This window comes from Ranitomeya imitator, chromosome 8 (genome assembly GCF_032444005.1).
Source record: "Ranitomeya imitator isolate aRanImi1 chromosome 8, aRanImi1.pri, whole genome shotgun sequence".
Lineage (NCBI taxonomy): Eukaryota > Metazoa > Chordata > Amphibia > Anura > Dendrobatidae > Ranitomeya > Ranitomeya imitator.
Genome location: NC_091289.1, coordinates 78,271,748 through 78,295,027, shown reverse-complemented (window position 1 = coordinate 78,295,027; position 23,280 = coordinate 78,271,748). Strand labels below are relative to the sequence as shown.

At 44.4% G+C, this 23,280-nt stretch overlaps 1 long non-coding RNA gene across 4 annotated transcripts in view; it reads right to left on the bottom strand.

Moving 5' to 3' along the window:
- LOC138647831 (uncharacterized) overlaps positions 1 to 23,280 on the bottom strand; it is a 269,076-nt gene that overhangs the window by 161,729 nt on the left and 84,067 nt on the right. The window contains exon 4 of one of the 4 annotated variants that reach the window (XR_011315046.1): positions 13,850 to 13,959. The exons of the other annotated variants lie outside the window; for them this stretch is intronic. This is a non-coding gene — a long non-coding RNA (uncharacterized lncRNA). The remainder of the gene's footprint in view (positions 1 to 13,849; positions 13,960 to 23,280) is intronic. 4 annotated transcript variants of the gene reach the window in all.

Sequence of the window (23,280 nt, the reverse complement as noted above, 5' to 3'; positions counted from 1 at the left end):
ATAATCAATCAAATGACTTGTGATAATTAAGTTGGAAAGAACTATGATGTAATGTGCTGAGACCGCCCAATTTCTCTTATAAAAGAGCGGTCCGACCAATAAAAGCAGGAATCTTTTGAGAGACAATTGCTTGCATTTGTGTCCTGATTTCTCAGGCCGTAAAACCTCACATCTAATTTGGCAGCAGACAATTAAGATGGGTCGCACCCTTGTGTGACAGAATTGACACCAGTACCATCCATATGCTGATGACACTCAGATCTACCTCTCTGGCTCAGATGTCACCTCTCTACTCTCCAAAATCCCAGAGTGTCTATCAGCCATATCCTTCTCCTCTCGCTTCCTCAAGCTCAATGTGGACAAATTTGAACTAATTATCTTTCCTCCATCTTGCATATCTTCCCTACCTGATCTATAAAAATAAATGAAATCACACTTTCCCCTGTCCCCAAAATCTGATGCCTCGGAGTAACCCTGGACTCTGCCCTGTCCTTGAAACCGCACATCCAAGCTCTTGCCACCTCCTGTCGCCTCCAGCTCAAAAATATTTCCAGAATCCGTCCTTTCTTCAACCCTCACTCTACCAAAATGCTTGTGCATTGTACACTCTCGCACCCCTCCAGTCCGTCCTTATCTCTGCTGCCCGACTAATTAATCTCTCTCCTCGCTACACTCCTGCTTCCCCTCTTTGCACATCCCTTCACTGGCTCCCAATTTTCCAGCGTATCCAGGTTAAACTAGTAACACTGACCTACAAAGCCATCCATAACCTTTCTCCTCTGTATATTTCCAAACTAATCTCTCAATATCTTCCCTCACATAATCTCCGGTCCTCCCAAGACCTCCTACTCTCCTCCACACTTATTCGCTCCTCACCCAACTGCCTCCAAGACTTCTCCCGAATATCCCCCATCCTCTGGAATTCTGTGCCCCAACTCGTCCGATTATCCAACACATTTGGATCCTTCAAAAGAAACCTGAAAACCCACCTCTTCAGAAACCTGTATTTTGATGTAACCCCTTCTCATGTACAGCACCATGGAATTAATGGTGCTATATAAATAAATAATAATAATAATTTGTGACTGAAACAGAGCACAGACAGAGTTCATTCAGATAAAGGCATAATGAGAAAGGTTTCTGCCAGACAAATTCATTGAATTTAGAGAGCAGCTGCCAAAATACCATTACAAAGCAGCAAACAGTTATTTGAAGCTGCTGGTGCCTCTGGTGTCCCTCGAACCTCAAGGTGTAAGATCCTTCAAAGGCTGCAGTGGGCCCAGACATACATGAAGACAAATTTTCTAACAGTCTTGCTTACTGATGAGTGTCGAGTAACCCTGGATGGTCCACATGAAAGGAGTAGTGGATGGTTGGTGGATGGCCACCATGTCCCAACAAGGCTGCAATGTCAGCAAGGAGGTGGAGGAGTCATGTTTTGGGCCGGAATCATGGGGAAACAGCTGGTAGGGCCCTTTACAGTTCCTGAAGGTGTGAAAATGACCTCTGCAAAGTATATAGAGTTTCTTACTGAAAACTTTCTTCCATGGTATAAAAAGCTGAAACGTGACTTCAGGAGCAAAATAATCTTCATGCAAGACAATGCACCATCTCATGAACAGTGAATTGAGTTTTTTTTCCATTTTGGAGATTATACTGTTATCATTGGGAAGTTTCTTCAATAAAATTCTATGTATACTCTAATGGGTGGTGACTTTTATTAAACTGACTGTCATTTGCACCAACCATTTAGGAAAATCCAAGAAAAATGTAATTTGCATAATAATTTGGAACATGGTGTATATTGTCCGGTGACATCAAGCCCACGGCTTAGTAATGGAGAAGCGTCTATAAGACACCTATCCATTACTAATCCTGTATTCTATTGTAAGACACAACACGTATAAAGTTTATGATTAGAAATAAAACAAAACACACTTTTACTTTTTTTTTTATTTAAAAATAACACAGTTATACTCACCTAATGCATAATTCCACCGAAGCACTGGTTCTCCTGTAATAAAACTAAAATTAAAAAACAATATACCATACCTGTGTTGTTCTGTCCCATGCCGTAATCAATGTCTGGGGATAAAGTTTTCAACTTGGACAGTGCCAAGATGGGATCGTCCAGGCTGAGAACCGCTGGTGACTTAACTGCTGCGAGCCCAGCCTCAGACACACGGTGGTGACGTCATTGAAGTTACCTCCAGTCACTAAGGCTGCATTCTCAGCCGGGCTGAAGTGCAGTGACCTTGGTGAGATCCCCATTAGCACCGTGAGAAAAACTCACGCTGTGTGTCATGTATCTGAACTAAACAGTCTAAGTTGGTGAAGTGAGATATATCTATACAGAAACGTATTTTGTCATCTTTTACATTTTAAAAATTACAAAAAGGAAAATGGGCCAATGAAAAAGTTTGGCACCCTGCATGGTTACTACCTAGTAACACTCATTAATGTAAGTATCACAGCTGTTAACACTTTTTGTAGCCAGACAAGAGTCTTTCAAATCTTATTTGAGCGATTTTCATTTATTCTTCCTTGGAAAATTCTTCTAGTTCTGTGAGATTCCTGGGTTGTCTTGCATGCACTGCTATTTTGAGGTCTGGCCACAGGTTTTCAAGGTTTTTGAGGTAGTCTATTGTGGATTTTGATGTGTTTTTAAGATGACTATTCATTTGTAGAAGCCATCCTCATTTCAACTTCAGCTTTTTTTTTTTTACAGATCGTGTTATGGTTGCATTAAGAATTTATTAAAATTTCATTGAATACATTCTACCCTCTACCCGTGAAATATTCCCAGTGCCATAGGCTGCAACACAACCCCAAAGCAAGATTAATCCACCTTCTTCCTTAATGTCAGATGAAATACTCTTTTCCTTAAATTCTGTGCCCTTTTTTCTCCACACATACCTTTTGATCATAGTGACCAAAGAGTTCTAATTTAACCCCATCGGTCGACCGGACCTGTTTCCCAAATGCATCAGGCTTGTTTAGATGTTTTTTTGCATACTACCGACGCCAAATTTTATGAGGACACAGGAGAGGTTTGCAACTGATGACTCATGTAGGCGATAATTGTGCAGGTGTCTCTGAACAGAAGAACAATGTACCACAACTCCAGAGTCTGCTAAATCTTTCTGAGGGTCTTTTGCACTCAAGCGGGGGTTCTGGTTTGCTTCTGTAGCAATCGTACAAGCAGCTCTCACTGAAGTTTTGCTTGGTCTTCCAGACCTTATCTTGACCTCCAATGTTCCTTTTAACTGCCATTTCTTTACATTTTAACTGAGGAAAGGGCAACATTAAAAAGTTTTGCTACCTTCTTATAGCCTTCTTTTGTCTTCTGTACTTCTGATCATGCACTGTGCACTTCTCTGAAGCTGGCAAGCATACACCTGACTTCAGAGGCACAATGTAGTGCTGGAAAAAGTGGCGCGTATGTGCAATGTTTTTATAGCACTGGCAATGACGTCCAGCTCTTGGAAGCCATGTTATCACGCCCACAGAGGCGTGATAATATGCTAAGTGGGCCGACTAGTCAGGGCAAACTAACGTTGCATTGACTAGTCAAAAGGTTCATTTACATATCATAAACGGACTTTAGAAATACTTTTTTTAAAGATGTGTTTATGTAGTAAAGGAACTGTTAGGCAGAATATTTAGATCGGTACACACAACTGCTGGTGGTTCTAGGAGCACTGGAGACCTGACAGGTTCCTTTTGTTACCTGTAATCTGTACAATTCAGCTGTAAAACAAACAAATCTTTTCAATTGAAAAATAAAAAAACTATGTGGTTGCATACATATGCACATCCCTAAACAAATACATTGTTGAATTACCCTTCGAATTTATGACACATCTAGAATAGGAAATCTTTGCCCACTTATCCTTCCATTGGCGCTCCAAATCTGTCAGATGGCAAAGGCATCTTCTATGTACATGGAACGCCCGCCAGGTCCGTGGGGTACTCTGTACCGGGTCTGGTACTCAAAGATGTGTCACGGCGGAGGCGACCCGGTCCGTGGCCCTGGGTGCCCATATTAAAGGGACGGTCTTTAAAGAGGTTAGTTGAATAATAAAAGTTTGTGACGCCACCTGTGGTATTCGGTCAGGGGTGAACAATGCTGCTTAAAGGGGTCCACTGGGGTGATGTTACTGCAGCAAGGATGGTATTGCTTTCAACAGGTGAAGCAAGGTCCCCAAGGCTCCCGGTATAGTAAATGAAGATGGTGGTAGGTAGTGTAGTAAGAAAACAGAGGACACAGGGTTTCAGTCTCTTTACCTCTTTACTTGGTTTAAGGCAGCCACAGTCCAAGGTACCAGATCACGGATGATGGTATGGTCCGGCCGGCTTGGAAGCAAATTGGGAATCCCTTCTAACCAACCTTCTAGCGCTGTGGTGTTGTAGTCCCTTGCTGCCTTTGGCCTCACGTTTTCTCTCTGTTCCCCTTGTTGGTAGGACACTACACGTACGACAGGTAGCTCGAGCCTTTTTACAGGATCTTTATCATGACCCTGGCTCTGATACTGTGCCCTCGGGCATTAATGGTGGACAGGTAACTTGCAATCTGCTGTCCGCCGGTTTCTACCATGGGGCATAGTTACCCCCACACCCTCCGGTCTTCCGGCTACCAGTATCTGCGCTCAGCATGGAGGAAACTCAATTGCAGATTCTCTCTCCAGCTCTTCACTCTCCTGCGCTCCACTTCCTCACTTTACAGACTGCTCTGCTTTCTCTTTTGCCTTCCCAGGAGCTGCAGCATTACTTGTCTCCATGGCCCCAGCTTTCCTTCCTCTCCCTTCACTCTCCTCTCACCAACTGTCTAACTCTAACTGCCTAGCAACTGACTCCTCCTCCCAACCAGAGAGAGCAGCTCCCGTGAAGTCGGGTGTAGAGCTCCCCCTTCTGCCCTGGAGTCAGAACAGTGTTGTATGTGCTGAATTCCTGTCAAAGGGATCCTTCCTCTCTTCCAAGCATGACATCACTCTCCCCATAAGGAAATCAATGCCACTGTAACAACCGGTTACCTGGGGTGTTACATACAGCTCTCTTCAGGTCACCAACAGATTTTCAATTGGCTTCAGCTCTGGGCCATTCCAAAACTTTGATTCTCTTCGGGCAAAGCCATTCTTTGATTTGGAGATATGCTTAGGGTTGGTGTAGTGCTGAAAAGTGAAATTCATCTTCAGCTTTTTAGCAGAAGTCTAAAGGTTTTGTTGCAAAATTAACTGGCATATGGAACTATTCATAATTCCCTCCCTCTTGACTGAAGCTCCAGTCGCCGAAAGAGAGTCTCAAAGCATATTGCTGCCTCCACCAGGCTTCAATATGGGTATGTTGTTATTATGGTAATTCAGTGTTAGCTCTGCGGCAAACATACCTTGGATGTTTTTCTTTTTAAGAAAAAACTTTTTTACTTGCCACTCTTACCCCTAGGGTTGATATATAAAAGAATGAGAGATTTTATATAACCAGAACGTGCCAAAAAATTCTGCAGTTCCTTTAATGTTGGTATATGTCTATTGGAAGCCACCCGGACCAATATTCTTCTTGTGCTTTCATAAATTTTTGAGGGACATCCAGTTGTAGATAATGTCACTATTGTGCCAACTTTAAGCCACTTCTTGATGACCTTTTTCACAGTGTTCTAAGGTGCAGCTGAGATCCCTTTGCTGTGTTGTAAGCTGTTTACGGACCATGGCTTTTGCAATGAAATGTAACTAAGAAAATTTCAGGAAAATTGTACGAAAACAGCTAAACTTTATATGGGGTTAGTCAGAATAACTACTAATTAACACAAGTTTCAATTGGCTAATTGTGAACACGATGCCATCTCCAAATATAAAAGAGAGTTAACACTTATGCAACTAAATTATTTTAGTTTCAATTTTTTATTTCCCCCCTGTACAAATTAACGGTGATATTACAGGTGGAAAAGATGTCAGTAAAATCAAACCTCCCAAGCCGTGCACATGGGCACTCTGGTCATAGGAAGCTAAATAAAATGATACCTTGAGAGTTCCAAGATGGCCGCCGCAGGGATCAGACACACGTGAGGGAGCTTCACATTCAGAGGAGTCAATCCGTGCCATCCACCCTTAATAGTGCTTTATTAACCATCCTGCTCTGCTCGGTGCCCAGTGCCCAAAAGACCAGAAAGCAGCAGTTTTAAACCAACTTCTCCAGCCTGAGATTGCCTGTACAGCCTTCAATCTGTGGCCTACTACAGGGCCTGAATCGTGGCCCTTGCGCCGGAAAGTTTCTTCTGTGGCTGGGGATGGTCCCTGCACTCCTTCCCCTCCATCCACCTGTGACAGATCTACAGCGGAGGCCCAGCTGAGGGGTGAGTGAACTTCTGGGAGCCTCCAGCACATAGCATCTAGGGAGGTCTGCCACCATCATCCATCACTTGGGGGCCACCCCGCTGCATCTGTGGTGAAGACCCTGCAGGCAGTAAGACCAGAGCTCTCCCTACCCATCTGTCTTAGGCTACTTTCACACTTGCGTCGTTTTAGATCCGTCGCAATGCGTCGTTTTGGGAAAAAAAAACGCATCCTGCAAATGTGCCGCAGGATGCGTTTTTTCCCCATAGACTTGTATTGCCGACGAATGGCAATACGTGGCGTCTGTCGTGCACTGGATTTGTCGTGTTTCTTTGTGGAGCGTCGTCACGAAAACCCACTCAAGGGAATGTTTTTTCGTACGTCGGGTCCGCCATTTCTAACAGCGCATGCGTGGCCGAAACTCTGTCCCCTCCTCCCCGGGACTTTACAATGGGCAGTGGATGCGTTGAAAAACTGCATCCGCTGCACACGTTGTGCCGAATTTGCACAACATCCAGGGCCGTATTTGCCACTAGGCACTCGAGGGCACGTGCCTAGGGCGGCGACATTGCGAGGGGCGGCACCTGAGCAAGGATTTTTTTTTTTTTAGTCCCGGGTCACAAACGCGACTGACCGCCCTGCCCTCCCCCCCGCCCCCGAGTCCCACCCACACTCCTTGAAGACGATACTCACCTGCTCCAGCGATGCCTGGTCTCAGCGTCTGTAGCGCATCCTGAGTGAGCGGTCACGTGGTACCGCTGATTAAGGTCATGAATATGCGCATATTCATGAACTTAATCAGCGGTACCACATGACCGCTCACTCAGGAAGAAGGCGCTGCGGCGGGACAGAGCCAGAGGGATGGCGTCGGCGGCCGCGCGGTGTGTGGGACAGGCAGCTGACAGGTGAGTATGGGGGACGGGAGATGGGGGACGGGGGGATGAAGGAGGAAGGTAAGCCCGGCCGCCTGCGCCATGCAAGATGGCCCGGGAGAAGGGGAGGGGGTGGGGAGATAAGCCATGCACGGGGGGGGGGGGGGGGGGGCTGGTGTTTATAGCACAGCAGCACTGTGTGACAGGGCCTGGCACAAAGCAGATTTATCACAACTGTCCAGTCTTTGTTGGCCCTGGCAACCAATCACAGCACAGCTTTCATTTAACCAGAGCTGTTTTGAAAATGAAAGCTGAACTCTGATTGGTTGCTATGGGCAACAAAGCCATTTTCTCTTTTAGATGCTTTTGATAAATAAGACGCATTGAATTATTAACCCTGGCGTGTCTCCAATCAGTGCGCCGCTATGTAACGTTAGTGGAGCATGCGCCATAGTGGTGCCTGATGGGCTTCACACACTGTTTCAGTGCTCTTCCCTATTGATATGAGACACGTTGCCCACTTCACAAGTTTCGCCTCCTTTTTCTCACACTACACAAGTTTTAGCAAAAAGTTGGATAAATATGGAGTCCATCGGCCCCGCTGCAAATATGCCCAATATTATGTAATTTGTTTTATGCAGCAAGTTATTTCTACTCCAGTACATCAAATCCGCAAATTATTGCAATATATACATATCCTATTGTGGACCCCCTATATTTTATTTATGGATATTGTTTAAAATCAATATTCAATACATTTTGCCGATTTTAGCCTGGTCTAAGCACAACCCTACCCGTACCTCTGAAACTACAGGGGGGCTGAGCAGGGTCCCCTCAAATCAAAGTTTTGAGGCCAATTAATCTAAGCCCCGTCCGATCCATCATGTGTGGCCATTATACAGTATGGAGCATCATGTGTGGCCAATGGCCATTATACAGTATTGAGCATCGTGTGGCCATTATACAGTATGGAGCATCATGTGTGGCCATTATACAGTATTGAGCATCATGTGTGGCCATTATACAGTATGGAGCATCATGTGTGGCCATTATACAGTATGGAGCATCATGTGTGGCCATTATACAGTATGGAGCATCATGTGTGGCCATTATACAGTATGGAGCATCATTTGTGGCCATTATACAGTATGGAGCGCTATGTGTGGCCATTATACAGTATGGAGCGCTATGTTTGGCCATTATACAGTATGGAGCACTGTGTGGCCATTATACAGTATGGAACATTATGTAGGGCCATTATGCAGTATGTGGAGCACTGCGTAGTCATTATACAGCATTAAACAGTATGGAGCACTGCGTGGCCATATTTCTTTTTTGTTTTAATGTATATGGAACGGTGTGATCAGCAGTGCTAAATGGGTGTGGTTGGGACTTGGATATGGGTGTGACTAGTTGTGAAATGGGTGTGGTCAGAGGCGTGGCCTAAAATTTGCCTTTAGACCTTTTTCCCTTCAAAGGTTGGGAGGTATGGCACCGCATTTCCCAGATCACAGCAAGTACCGCAAATCCCATAGGGAATGAATGAGACCAAACACAGTGTTGCAGTAAGTGATCCATTACGTGGCAGATGCAGAAAAACTGCCCGATCTGCTGCAAAAGGCTACTTTCACATCGGCGATTCTTGCCAAAGTCTATGCTGATAGTGTCATACTCACCAATGGGGGAGGCACCACTAAAAGTGCCTAGGGCAGCAGAAAATCTAAATACGGCCCTGACAACGTCCGTCAGTACGTCGCGCCAACGCTTAGCGATGGCCACGTACCGATGCAAGTGTGAAAGAAGCCTTACCTGCTGATGCTTGTTGCACCCGGGGAGGGAGAGAGGGAAGGTTGCTGATCGGGTTCTGTGTGATTGCTGGGAGCTGTTTCCTCTCCTGTGCAGTTATACAACAGGGGAACTCCCCATCTGCTGCAGAATCATTGAGCAGCCCAGGGCCTTGGAAGGACACTGCAGGAGATTTCCTCTACTGTAGTCTGAGAAGTGCTGTTGCCTCTCCCCAATAGTGGCCACAGGAGCTTGTTAAGAAACACCAATAACTGTGACTGTGAGTGAGGGTTTTTGAGAGGCTCCAGGCACTGGTCTATAACCTGTGGCACTGGTTACCTTTGGTGGAGACAGCTACTGGGACAGAACTTTCTTGACCCCCAACACACACCCCTCCTCCCCAAGAAGACACATATAAAGCAGGAGGTTACTCCAAAAACCACCTGGTCCCTGATTTACTTTTTCATCCAACATATCAGTTAAGTTGGTGCTCTGCTGCCATCTACTGCTCATGACTAAAATAACGCACTGATACGGGCTGCAATATACTACCACTCCGGATACCACTGCTGAGTAGCACTCAGTGCTCTCTCTTATAGACAGACGCCTGTCTTAAGGGCTCATCTTCTAAACTGCTGTGAATGCCGGCCCAACTGGGGACCCTTTTCATCCTGTTTACCTTTATGATCTTCTGAGTGGTCCGTATGCCTTAAACCATCTTGGATCTCTTCAGGACCAATTCTCCATGATGTCCTACTAAACTACTTAGTTATGTAGGTTTTTGTACTTAAATCTCGACTGAGACATCTCCCCTCTCCTTACAAGTGCATTTCTATGCATTTTCTATTCTTCTCCATCTACATGGAAAAATTGGTAAATCCCAGTAGCTCCAAGGCTACTAAAACCAGGGCATAGACTGCCAAATCTTCTCCTGAATCACCAAATTCTAAGGGTATGTGCACACGTCTTCTGGAGGACTGCGGATTTTTCCGCAGCGGATTTGGAAAAACCGCAGTGCAAAACCGCTGCGGTTTTTCCTGCGGATTTATCGCAGTTTCTACTGCGGATTCAGATGCGGCTTTACACCTGCAGTTTTCTATTGGAGCAGGTGTAAAACCGCTGCGGAATCCACACAAAGAATTGACATGCTGCGGAATGTAAACCGCTGCGTTTCCGCACGTTTTTTTCTGCAGCATGTGCACTGCGGATTTAGTTTCCCATAGGTTAACAACGTACTGTAAACTCATGGGAAACCGCTGCGGATCCGCAGCTGCGGAAACGCTGGGGATCCGCAGCAAAATCCGCAGCTTGTGCACATACCCTAACTCTATCATGTCTAAAGAATCCCTAAAAACCATTGCTGACTATCACAAAGCAACTTATGCCAAAAATAGATGCAAGACTTCTTTCCTTTCAATCCTCATTGGACTCGATCACATCTCAGTTGTCTGACTATTCCACCAAAATTTTGGCAGCAGAACAGCGGATCAGTGATTTGGAGGACACTACAGTCCTATGCTGCTCAACTTAAAGACAGGCACCATGTGATAGAGCAGCTCCAAGACAAATTCGTAATCTGGAAAACCGGAGCCGCCGAAACAATCTCCGTCATTGGCGTTCCCGAGTCAGTAAAGGATCTCTACCACTTCACTTCCTCTTGGCTCCCAAGAGCACTTAATTTGCCTGAACGACCTGGCTCTATGATAGACGAATGAGCCCACAGACTTGGACCTCCAACTCCAGAATCCAATGCCCACCCTCGCCCTGTTATTTTTAAGTTACTTAATTTTCAGGACAAAATGCTAATGTTTCGGACATTTCGGGCTATGTCTGCTGTGAAATATGAGGGACACACTCTTCTTATGTTTCAAGATTATTCTGCTGTGGTGGCGGCCAAGCGCCGCCCCTTTGCCCCAGCTTGTAAACTTCTGAATGACAGAGGCTCCCGTTTTGCCCTTCTCTACTCGGCATGTCTGAGGGTGGAACTCCGAGGAAAGACTATGTTTTTTGTTGACCCTAATGAAGTCATGGAGGGGGTGAAGCAGTCCTTACGAGCCTCTTCTCCCGCAACTTGATTTCAATTTCATGGTTTTTGTAATTTTTTTTCTAGTTGATAGCCATGTTACATCTCTGTTTAGACATACCTGCATGACTAATCTTTCAATTTCTACTTAATGCACATTGTTTGTTATTTTTTTACTGCATTATGATTATGGGAGGTCTTAGTCGAGATACTGTTATATAATGTTTATTGTAGTTTCTCTATTGCCTGTGGGTTTGTTGGGGGGTGGGCTCTTCCTCCCTAGGCACAATTTTTTTGTGTTTTTCTGGGTGTTAGGGTTTGCTTGCTGTGACAGACCTTTGCCAAGTTGTTTCTTCTCTGATATTACTCTTTCATGGCCTCAATGTGGCATAGGCTAATATGGCTGACTCTAATACTGTAGCTTCTCACATTAATGTAGACGCTCTCAAATTGTTATCTTGGAACGTGGCTGGGCTCAATACTCTGGTGAAATGCAGGAAAGTTTTAGACCATATTACCCGTATACGCCCACACATTGTGTCTTTGCAGGAAACTCACTGGATTCGTGGAAATATCCTCCGCTCCATAACAAGCATAACCCGGACTGCATAGAGGCTTCTTTTTCAAGGAAGAAACGTGGGGTTGCCGTCCTGTTCCATAGAGTACTTGAATACTCCATTCAAGATGTGGTAAGAAACAAGGCGGGACGATATTTGCTGATTAGAATCCTTGCTGAGCAAAGAGAATACTGCCTTATTAATGTTTACGCATCTAATGCGGCTAGCCCTTCCTTTTTTCTAAGCTTGTAGAAGTCATCCATAGCTTAGCTGGCATCCTACTAATATTTCATTAGGTGGGGATTTAAATGCTCTTCATGATATTTTTTTGGATCGGTCTACCCTACCGCCTACATCCCTCTCCTCGGTTGGCATGGTTCCCATCTTATTAGATAGGCTTGACATATTGGATTCCTGGAGATACTGCCATCCTACAGAAAAAGAATATACGTTTTACTCTAGGGTTCATGACGTACACACTCGCATTGATTACTGGCTAACATCTACCCTTTTTTCATCTTTAAAATCAGTTGAGATTCTTCCAATGGTTATTTCAGATCACTCTCCTGTCCTGCTTACCCTAGACCTACAAACAAGAAAAACTCTCTCCTTTAGTTGGCGTTTTCCCTCATATCTTTATACATCGGATGATTTCAAAAAATGTTTGACTGGCTGGTGGGAGACATACATGGATGATAACTTGGAACACTTAGAAGACATCAGTTTATTCTGCGTTACCGCTAAAACAGTGCTCAGAGGACATATCTCTTATGTGTCTCAGAAAAAGAAGAAATTGTTGTCCTCCTTGCAGCCTCTTCTTGACCAGCTCAGTCAAACCTATAAAGGTTTCCGGCTACACAATACCTCCTCATCCAATGAGGCTTACCTCACTGCTAAACATAATCTAGACACCTTACTGCATGAACAAGCGCATAACCAACTTGCCTACCAACGTAACCGCTTCTTTTGTTGGGACAATAAACCTGGGCGCCTTTTGGCATCACTAACGAAACCCTTCAAAATGACTACTAAAATCAGCAACATCAAACATCCTAATGGTCCCATTATCCATACCCAGTTCAAATATGGGGGGTTTTCAGAGATTTTTATGCAGATCTCTATGGCCCATCCAACAATTCTAAGGAAGAAGGCTAAAATTTCCTTCACAAGGTTGATCCACCAAAAGTTTCCATCTCTCAAAGAGAAATTTTAAATAAACCTATCTCTCCTGGAGAAGTTGGATTGGTCATCCAGTCTCTTAAATTGCTTAAAGCCCCTGGCCTGGACGGTTACTCAGCAGAATTCTATAAAATATTGCAACCATTACTCATACCCCACCTTACCTCTCATTTTAATCATATTCTAGATTCAAGTTCCTTTCCTGACCGCTTCAATGAAGCAAGCCTTTCATTACTACCAAAGCCGGGTAAAGACCTGCTTCTCCCTGCCTCGTACCGCCCAATTTCACTTTTAAACGTAGATTTCAAATTGCTCACAAATTCTGGCCAACGGATTACAATCTATACTTCCTAATATCCTCACCACATCCCAAAAGGGCTTCGTCCATGGCCGATCCATCACCAACAATATTAGAATGGCATTAGCAGCTGTTATTCATAGTCATCAAACCAAAGCTAAAAAAAACATCTTAGTTAGCCTAGACGCCAATAAGGCTTTTTACCGGGTATCTTGGTCCCACCTCATCCGAACTCAAATACATAATGTTTGGATTTTCCTTTTTCAATTTTTTTCAGAAGATTTACACCACTCCCCAGTCCTCAATTTGGCTCCATGGTATTCAGTCATCCCCTTTCTCAATTTTCAGAGGTACGAGGCAGGGATGTCCTTTTATCCCCCTTATTGTTCAATATTGCCCTAGACCCTCTACTTAGATATCTGGAGATGATTCCTTCCTTTGAGGGAACTGGGATAGGCCACCTTACACTCAAGTCCTTGGCATTCGCTGACAACATATTATTCATGATGGCCAATCCTAAGGAGTCCATTCCTTTCATAATGGAGGCTTTCCATGAGTTTGGAGAAATCTCGGGATTCCGCATAAATTTTAACAAATCCAAGGCTTTAGCGATCTTCTGGGATCCTCGATAAAGGTGGCCCTTTCCTTTTCCGTGGGGGCATGGTTCTTTACAATATCTTAGTATTCTTCTACCCTCCAACCCACATACTATTTACCAACTTAATATCCGATCCTTAATATTTGCCATTACTCGGGAAATACAATCATGGACGTCTTTTAAATTGTCTTTCACGGGTAAAGCTCACCTTATTAAAATGGTTTCCTTCCCTAAAATACTCTTCTCTTTACAATTCACAGGTAATTATTTCAACGTTTCGGCTTGTGAGCCTTTTTCAAGAGAAACCTGTATGTGTATCTGTAATGATACAGGAATAGATATATTAAATGGATATAACTCAATTCTTAGAAAATTATATACAGTAAAATTGTGAAGACCATTTAAACGAATAGATGTCGACTCAGAATGTGTCCTGATAATTCTCAGGGTTAAGGACATCCATTAGGATATGTTACACCATACACTAACCATGTAATATGTTACATAGCATAAGCGGAACACATAAAAACATAAGGAACATAAGGAGAAACTGTATCCACCTGTCAAAAGAGACAACCAATCTGTAAAACCAAGAAAAAACAAAGAAAAAAGACCAAAAAACAGGTCTAAATAATAAACGTAAGGCTCATGAGATGGGAGGTAAACTCCATAGTAACAACACTCAATTCCGGTATAAATAGAGATATGCCCAATCCTATAGGCAAATCCTATACAAAGCCACAGTCAAAAGTAGAATATGAGTGGTACAATAGTGAGACAGATTTAGTATAAGCATACCATATGTAAATCCACAGTCACACATGGGACAGCGGCAGTAAACACCAATAAGCATAGCGCACATAAGTGGAAAAAAAGGCTGCGTGACAAATATATTTACCGAAGGTAAGTAGGGGTCCGGGTGAATCTGGTCCGTAATGCGGTAGAGATAGAGGTGCATAATGGTGCTTATATGTGTACGAACGCCGCAGTGAAGAGGAGAAGAGGAAAAACTTCCGGGTGCCCAGGAGGTCAGAGTCCACAGTGCGCAGGCGAAAGGAAAAGTGAGGCGCCGAGTACTGCCGAGAGGAGCCGAAGAGTCGAGCGCCCCCAGCGCATGCGTGGTTAGCGCAGATCTGTGCCGGCCTAAGAAAAGAGTTGCATGATAATCACCAAAACCTTATTAGCCTTACCAGAGATGAAAATATTAGAAAATATAAGAAAAATATAAGAAAAAAGGGGGGGAAAGACATACCAAATAAGAAAACCTGAGAATAACATTAGAATGCGATAACTGTGGCATCAATGATGGAACCCACCAAAGACATAATACACAGACAGCTTATGTACCAGAGGTTACACGTGACAAGACTTGTAATAATATAATAAATATTATATACTAATAAATGATGTCATAGTCCCTATTGAGGCCGAAAGGAGAAAGTGTCTGTAGTTTATGAATCCAATATGATTCACGTGCCTTGAGTTTCTTAATCCTATCCCCGCCCCTTCTGGAGATGGGAACCCAGTCGATGACCTGATATCTTAATTGCGCAATAGAATGCCTATGCTGTAGAAAGTGGGCAGGAATAGGCAACAGGCTGCGTGAGCATCTGATGGTAGATTTATGCTGGGAGATACGGTCCCGGATATGTTGGGTGGTTTCACCCACATATCCGAGACCGCATGGACATTTGATGAGGTACACTACATACGTAGAGTCACATGTGAAGTGATCCTTAATCGGAAATCTGCGTCCAGTCCGTGGGTGTGAAAAGGAATCTCCCTTAATGACATTGGAGCACTGTCGGCAGCATAAACATGGGAATGTCTCCTTGTGTGGACTACTCAAGACTTGTTGTCGTAGTGTAGTTGTAGCTGAACCGACGTCCGCTCTTACTAAATGATTCCTAAGATTGTCAGATCTTTTATTGCAAATCAACGGCCTCGTATTGAATTCCGGGATATCAGGATAAGAGGTCCGTAAGATGTTCCAATGTCTGAATATATACCGATGGATATACCGCTTAGGCTACGTTCACATTAGCGTTGCGCTAATGTGCGTCGCTGTTGCGTCGGCGACGCAGCGGCGACGCGCCCCTATGTTTAACATAGGGGACGCGTGCGTTTTTTTGGTTGCGTTTTTCGACACATGCGTCGTTTCCGACGCTAGCGTCGGACGCAAGAAAATGCAACAAGTTGCATTTTTCGTGCGTCCGATTTTCGTCAAAAAACGACGCACGCGTCGCAAAACGCAGCGTTTTTGCGCGCGTTTTTTGTGCGTCGTGCGTTGCGTCGCCGACGCACCGGCGCGCAACGCTAACGTGAACGTAGCCTTAAAGGGGTGAAACATATTTACAAAGGCTATTCTGGCCGTCTTGTTTCTGTCGAGTACAGATATGTCTCTACTCTCTGTTACACCTGAGATCGTTGAAGGGTAGCCCCTATCCCAAAATTTTTGATCCATCTCCAGATGCCTACGGGAGCGGACAAGAGAATTGGAGACTATCCTCCTAATCCTCTCGTGTTGGGATTTTGGTAAAGCCCTTTTAATGTGACGGGGGTGGCTACTTGTATATAGGAGTAGACTGTTTTTGTCAGTCGGTTTTACGTACAAATCTGTCTCGACTAGACCACCCGCCCTTATTAATACCAGTGTATCCAAGAAATGTATAGAATTGCAGTCATATTGGATGGATATTATTGAAACACAGAAGTACCACAAAATATCAAGAGATATGTGATATAAAAAATAAATAAATTATTTATATATTGATTTCAGGTACTCTGTGAAAATGTGTGATGTGGTCACCACTTAGAGAAAAGACAACCCAAACACCATGATCATAGACGCACCAGAGATTAGCACCACACCAGGAATATATAATTAAAATCTGCATTTATTACATAATCCAAGTAGCAACAATACAATCATTAAAATATATATCATATAAAATCAAATATCAGTACGCACCACAGGACATATGAGAATAGTACAATAGCAGCAATACCCGAAAATATATTTAGATCCCTACCAAGAAGAAAAAAAAAATTTTTTTGCATGTGTTATATGCCTGAGACTATAAATATTAATCACAATTCGTATAATAAAAAAATAAAATAATATGGATGGACTGTCTAAAAGGGTGCATATAGTGGACAGAAATGTCCAGCTAGAGAAAGTGTTATGTCATAGAAGCTACATATACGGTCTATTGGTGCTTATGTGTAAAAATGGTCCTAGTCTTTAGAAAATGCTAAGTGCTGTGCTTGTAACCAACAATCAGATGCATAATAGTATATAACTTGCTTGCCTATAAAATCCTTAAAAAATGACGTGCAAAAAACCTAAAATAGACTGCCAATTATTTAAAAACATGTGTTAATGTGTTAATCAAAAGGAAAACCAACTAGAAAGTGCAAAGTGCCAAAAAATATATTACATTTGCACCTGCGAGTGCTTATATGCTCAGATAGTCCTATACTCAGAGGAAGTGCTAAGTGCTGTGTAGTAATCAGTGACCAAGCGCTTATTGCCACAAAAGGTGCTTACATGCTCGAATGAGCCTAAAACCCAATAATTGCTATGTGTTGTGCATATGAGAACCATATATTTGTGCCAAAAAAATTGCCAGAAGAGGTGTTAACCTACTGCAGAGAAACCTAAAGTAAGGGAGTACACAATATGCAAAGTGCTCGGAGGGGATCTGAAATAGTATTATCGCCGGTCAATACCTTGGGTAGCTGAGTCCTGTGGTCTTCTGGCAATTTTCTTGTAATATATTTTTGTGTCAAATTTGAATCCATTCTAAACAAATGTTCTATGGATCTTATAATTCTTACGATTGATTTTTTACAGAAAGAGATAACAGACTTGAAAGTTAAGATCTCTACTGCGGAGCAACAGTTGATTGACACCACCACACCAGAGGATTTCAAGGTACTCAAAACTAAACTTGGTAATACTATTTCCGAATTTCGTAATAATCTACAGGAGAAGAAAAGGACCAAGTTCCTGCGGGACACAGACGATTATAAACACAACTCAGTCTACCTATGGTGTTCTACCGGATTCTACAGAGGATCAAGATCATACCGGAGAAACAACAACTCTTCTTCTACCAGTTCGGACAGCGATTTTGGAACTTCAAGAACACCTTTTTTAGAGGCACGAGGGCCCGACCTCACAGAGGAAGACACGGAGAGGAAGGAGAAAATGTGGATCGACAAAGGATGACCACGAGATCTCAGGTAGGGAGACTTCCGCATCAAACAACATCGTATACAACAACTCGTCTCAGATCCTTTCCCCAGCCGACATGACACTCCTACAGAAAGGCCTCACATTCTGCCCAGTTCCTCGCTTTGACTCCTTTCAGGGCGATCAAGAGTTACACCGGTTTTTTAGAACTTTAAGACTAAAAGCTCACTTTGCCGATAGTCCACAGGACCAATTTTTTGAGTCATCAGTTGTGTCAACATGTTTTTCTCTGAAATCCCTTGGTCTTAGAGTGGGCAGTACGTTTCAGCCACCACGATCATACCATCCAGTAGACTTTCATTGCAGTGGTACAAAAAGACGTTGCATCGGTTTTGGAATCCATCGATAAGGGACATATGAAGGTCAGAAACAACTTATCTAAGGAAGAATATAGGTCGCTATTTGAAATTAAAAATAACAAAAATCTAGTTATAAAACCTGCTGATAAGGGGGGAGCAATAGTGGTGCTAGATAGGGCGTACTATATTGAGGAGATACGTACACAATTAGGGGATACCACGACCTATACTCCGATATCCAGTAACCCCACTTTTGAAATAGCGAAACAGATTAGGCAAGTTGTTATACACTACCAAGGATTGGGGATCATTGATTCCAGATAGGGTGACTTCTTGATTAACCCCTTCCCGACCCATGACGCCACGTAGGCGTCATGAAAGTCGGTGCCATTCCGACCCATGACGCCTATGCGGCGTCATGGAAAGATCGCGTCCCTGCAGATCGGGTGAAGGGGTTAACTCCCATTTCACCCGATCTGCAGGGACAGGGGGAGTGGTAGTTTAGCCCAGGGGGGGTGGCTTCACCCCCTCGTGGCTACGATCGCTCTGATTGGCTGTTGAAAGTGAAACTGCCAATCAGAGCGATTTGTAATATTTCACCCATTATAACGGGTGAAATATTACAATCCAGCCATGGCCGATGCTGAAATATCATCGGCCATGGCTGGAAATACTAGTGTGCCCCCACCCCACTCCTCCGATCTCCCCCCCACCCCCCCGATCTGGCCGGTACACTGCTCCGGCTCCCCTCCGTCCAGTGCTCCGCTCCCCCCCGTGCTCGTGTCCGCTCCCCCCGTGCTCCAATCACCCCCCCGTGCTCCAATCACCCCCCCTGCACTCCGATCCACCCCCCCCCCCGTGCTCCGTTCCACCCCCCGTGCTCTATTCCAGCCCCCCCGTGCTCCGTTCCACGCCCCCCGCGCTCCGTTCCACCCCTCCCGCGCTCCGATTCCCCCCCCCGTGCTCCGATCCCCCCCCCCCCGTGGTCCCCCCCCACCCTATCATACTTACCGATCCAGCCGTGGTCCCGTCCGTCTTCTCCCGGGCGCCGCCATCTTCCAAAATGGCGGGCGCATGCGCAGTGCGCCCGCCGAATCTGCCGGCCGGCAGATTCGTTCCAAAGTGCATTTTGATCACTGAGATATAATCTATCTCAGTGATCAAAATAAAAAAAATAATAAATGACCCCCCCCCCCCCCCTTTGTCACCCCCATAGGTAGGGACAATAAAAAAATAAAGAATTTTTTTTTTTTCCACTAATGTTAGAATAGGGTTAGGGTTAGGGGTAGGGTTAGGGGTAGGGTTAGGGTTAAGGTTAGGGCTAGGAGTAGGGTTAGGGTTAGGGGTAGGGTTAGGGGTAGGGTTAGGGTTAGGGGTAGGGTTAAGGTTAGGGGTAGGGTTAGGGCTAGGGTTAGGGCTAGGGTTAGGGTTAGGAATGTGCACACGTATTCTGGTCCTCTGCGGATTTTTCCGCTGCGGATTTGATAAATCCGCAGTGCTAAACCGCTGCGGATTTATGGCGGATTTACCGCTTTTTTTCTGCGCATTTCACTGCGGTTTTACAATTGCGATTTTCTATTGGAGCAGTTGTAAAACCGCTGCGGAATCCGCACAAAGAAGTGACATGCTGCGGAATGTAAACCGCTGCGTTTCCGTGCAGTTTTTCCGCAGCATGTGTACAGCGATTTTTGTTTCCCATAGGTTTACATTGAACTGTACACTCATGGGAAACTGCTGCGGATCCGCAGCGTGTGCACATACCTTTAGAATTAGGCTATGTGCACACGGTGCGGATTTGGCTGCGGATTCGCAGCAGTGTTCCATCAGGTTTACAGTACCATGTAAACATATGAAAAATCAAATCCGCTGTGCCCATGGTGCGGAAAATACCGCGCGGGAACGCTGCGTTGTATTTTCCGCAGCATGTCAATTCTTTGTGCGGATTCCGCAGCGTTTTACACCTGTTCCTCAATAGGAATCCGCAGGTGAAATCCGCACAAAAAACACTGGAAATCCGCGGAAAATCCGCAGGTAAAACGCAGTGCCTTTTACCCGCAGATTTTTCAAAAATGGTGCGGAAATATCTCACACGAATCCGCAACGTGGGCACATAGCCTTAGGGTTAGGGTTGGAATTAGGGTTGTGATTAGGGTTAAGGGTGTGTTGGGGTTAGTGTTGTGGTTAGGGGTGTGTTGGGGTTAGGGTTGTGATTAGGATTATGGCTACAGTTGGGATTAGGGTTAGGGGTGTGTTGGGGTTAGTGTTGGAGTTAGAATTGAGGGGTTACCACTGTTTAGGCACATCAGGGGTCTCCAAACGCAACATGGCGCCACCATTGATTCCAGCCAATCTCGTATTCAAAAAGTCAAATGGTGCTCCCTCACTTCCGAGCCCTGACGTGTGCCCAAACAGTGGTTTACCCCCACATATGGGGTACCAGCATACTCAGGACAAACTGCGCAACAATTACTGGGGTCCAATTTCTCCTGTTACCCTTGTGAATCTAAAAAAATGCTTGCTAAAACATAATTTTTGAGGAAAGAAAAATGATTTTTTATTTTCACGGCTCTGCGTTGTAAACGTCTGTGAAGCACTTGGGGGTTCAAAGTGCTCACCACATATCTAGATAAGTTCCTTGGGGGGTCTAGTTTCTAAAATGGGGTCACTTGTGGGGGGTCTCTACTGTTTAGGCACACCAGGGGCTCTGCAAACGCAACGTGACACCCGCAGACCATTCCATCAAAGTCTGCATTTCAAAAGTCACTACTTCCCTTCTGAGCCCCGACGTGTGCCCAAACAGTGGTTTACCCCCACATATGGGGTATCAGCGTACTCAGGAGAAACTGCACAACAACTTTTGGGGTCCAATTTCTCCTGTAACCCTTGGGAAAATAAAAAATTCTGGGCTAAATAATTATTTTTGAGGAAAGAAAACGTATTTATTATTTTCACGGCTCTGCATTATAAACTTCTATGAAGCACTTGGGGGTTCAAAGTGCTCACCACACATCTAGATAAGTTCCTTTCAGGGTCTAGTTTCCAAAATGGGGTCACTTGTGGGGGGTTTCTACTGTTTAGGCACATCAGGGGCTCTGCAAACGCAACGTGACGCCCGCAGAGCATTCCATCAAAGTCTGCATTTCAAAACGTCACTACTTCAATTCCAAGCCCCGGCATGTGCCCAAACAGTAGTTTACCCCCACATATGGGGTATCACCGTACTCAGGAGAAACTGGACAACAAATATTGGGGTCAAATTTCTCCTGTTACCCTTGGGAAAATTAAAAAATTCTGGGCTAAATAATTATTTTTGAGGAAAGAAAACGTATTTATTATTTTCACGGCTCTGCATTATAAACTTCTATGAAGCACTTGGGGGTTCAAAGTGCTCACCACACATCTAGATAAGTTCCTTTGGGGGTCTAGTTTCCAAAATGGGGTCACTTGTGGGGGGTTTCTACTGTTAAGCCACATCAGGGGCTCTGCAAACGCAACGTGACGCCCACAGAGCATTCCATCAAAGTCTGCATTTCAAAACGTCACTACTTCACTTCCGAGCCCCGGCATGTGCCCAAACAGTGATTTACCCCCACATATGGGGTATCAGCGTACTCAGGAGAAACTGGACAACAACTTTTGGGGTCAAATTTCTCCTGTTACCCTTGGGAAAATAAAAAATTGCAGGCTAAAAGATCATTTTTGAGAAAATAATTTTTTTTTTTATTTTCATGGCTCTGCGTTATAAACTTCTGTGAAGCACTTGGGGGTTCAAAGTCCTCACCACACATCTAGATTAGTTCCTTTGGGGGTCTAGTTTCCAAAATGGTGTCATTTCTGGGGGATCTCCAATGTTTAAGCACACAGGGGCTCTCCAAACGTGACATGGTGTCCGCTAATGATTGGAGCTAATTTTCCATTTAAAAAGCCAAATGGCGTGCCATCCCTTCCGAGCCCTGCCGTGCGCCCAAACAGTGGTTTACCCCCACATATGGGGTATCAGCGTACTCAGGACAAACTGGACAACAATATTTGGGGTCCAATTTCTCCCATTATCCTTGGCAAAATAGGAAATTCCAGGCTAAAAAATCATTTTTGAGGAAAGAAAAATTATTTTTTATTTTCATGGCTCTGCGTTATAAACTTCTGTGAAGCACCTGGGGGTTTAAAGTGCTCAATATGCATCTAGATAAGTTCCTTGGGGGGTCTAGTTTCCAAAATGGGGTCACTTGTGGGGGAGCTCCAATGTTTAGGCACACAGGGGGCTCTCCAAACGCGACATGGTGTCCGCTAACAATTGGAGCTAATTTTCCATTCAAAAAGTCAAATGGCGCGCCTTCCCTTCCGAGCCCTGCCGTGTGCCCAAACAGTGGTTTACCCCCACATATGAGGTATCGGCGTACTCGGGAGAAATTGCCCAACAAATTTTATGATCCATTTTATCCTACTGCCCATGTGAAAATGAAAAAATTGAGGCGAAAATAATTTTTTTGTGAAAAAAAAGTACTTTTTCATTTTTACAGATCAATTTGTGAAGCACCTGAGGGTTTAAAGTGCTCACTAGGCATCTAAATAAGTTCCCTGGGGGGTCTAGTTTCCAAAATGGGGTCACTTGTGGGGGAGCGCCAATGTTTAGGCACACAGGAGCTATCCAAACGCGACATGGTGTCCGCTAACGATGGAAATAATTTTTCATTCAAAAAGTCAAATGGCGCTCCTTCCCTTCCGAGCCTTACCATGTGCCCAAACAGTGGTTTACCCCCACATGTGAGGTATTGGTGTACTCAGGAGAAATTGCCCAACACATTTTAGGATCCATTTTATCCTGTTGCCCATGTGAAAATGAAAAAATTGAGGCTAAAAGAATTTTTTTGTGAAAAAAAAGTACTTTTTCATTTTTACGGATCAATTTGTGAAGCACCTGGGGGTTCAAAGTGCTCACTATGCATCTAGATAAGTTCCTTGGGGCGTCTAGTTTCCAAAATGGGGTCACTTGTGGGGGAGCTCCAATTTTTAGGCACACGGGGGCTCTCCAAACGTGACATGGTGTCCGCTAAAGAGTGGAGCCAATTTTTGATTCAAAAA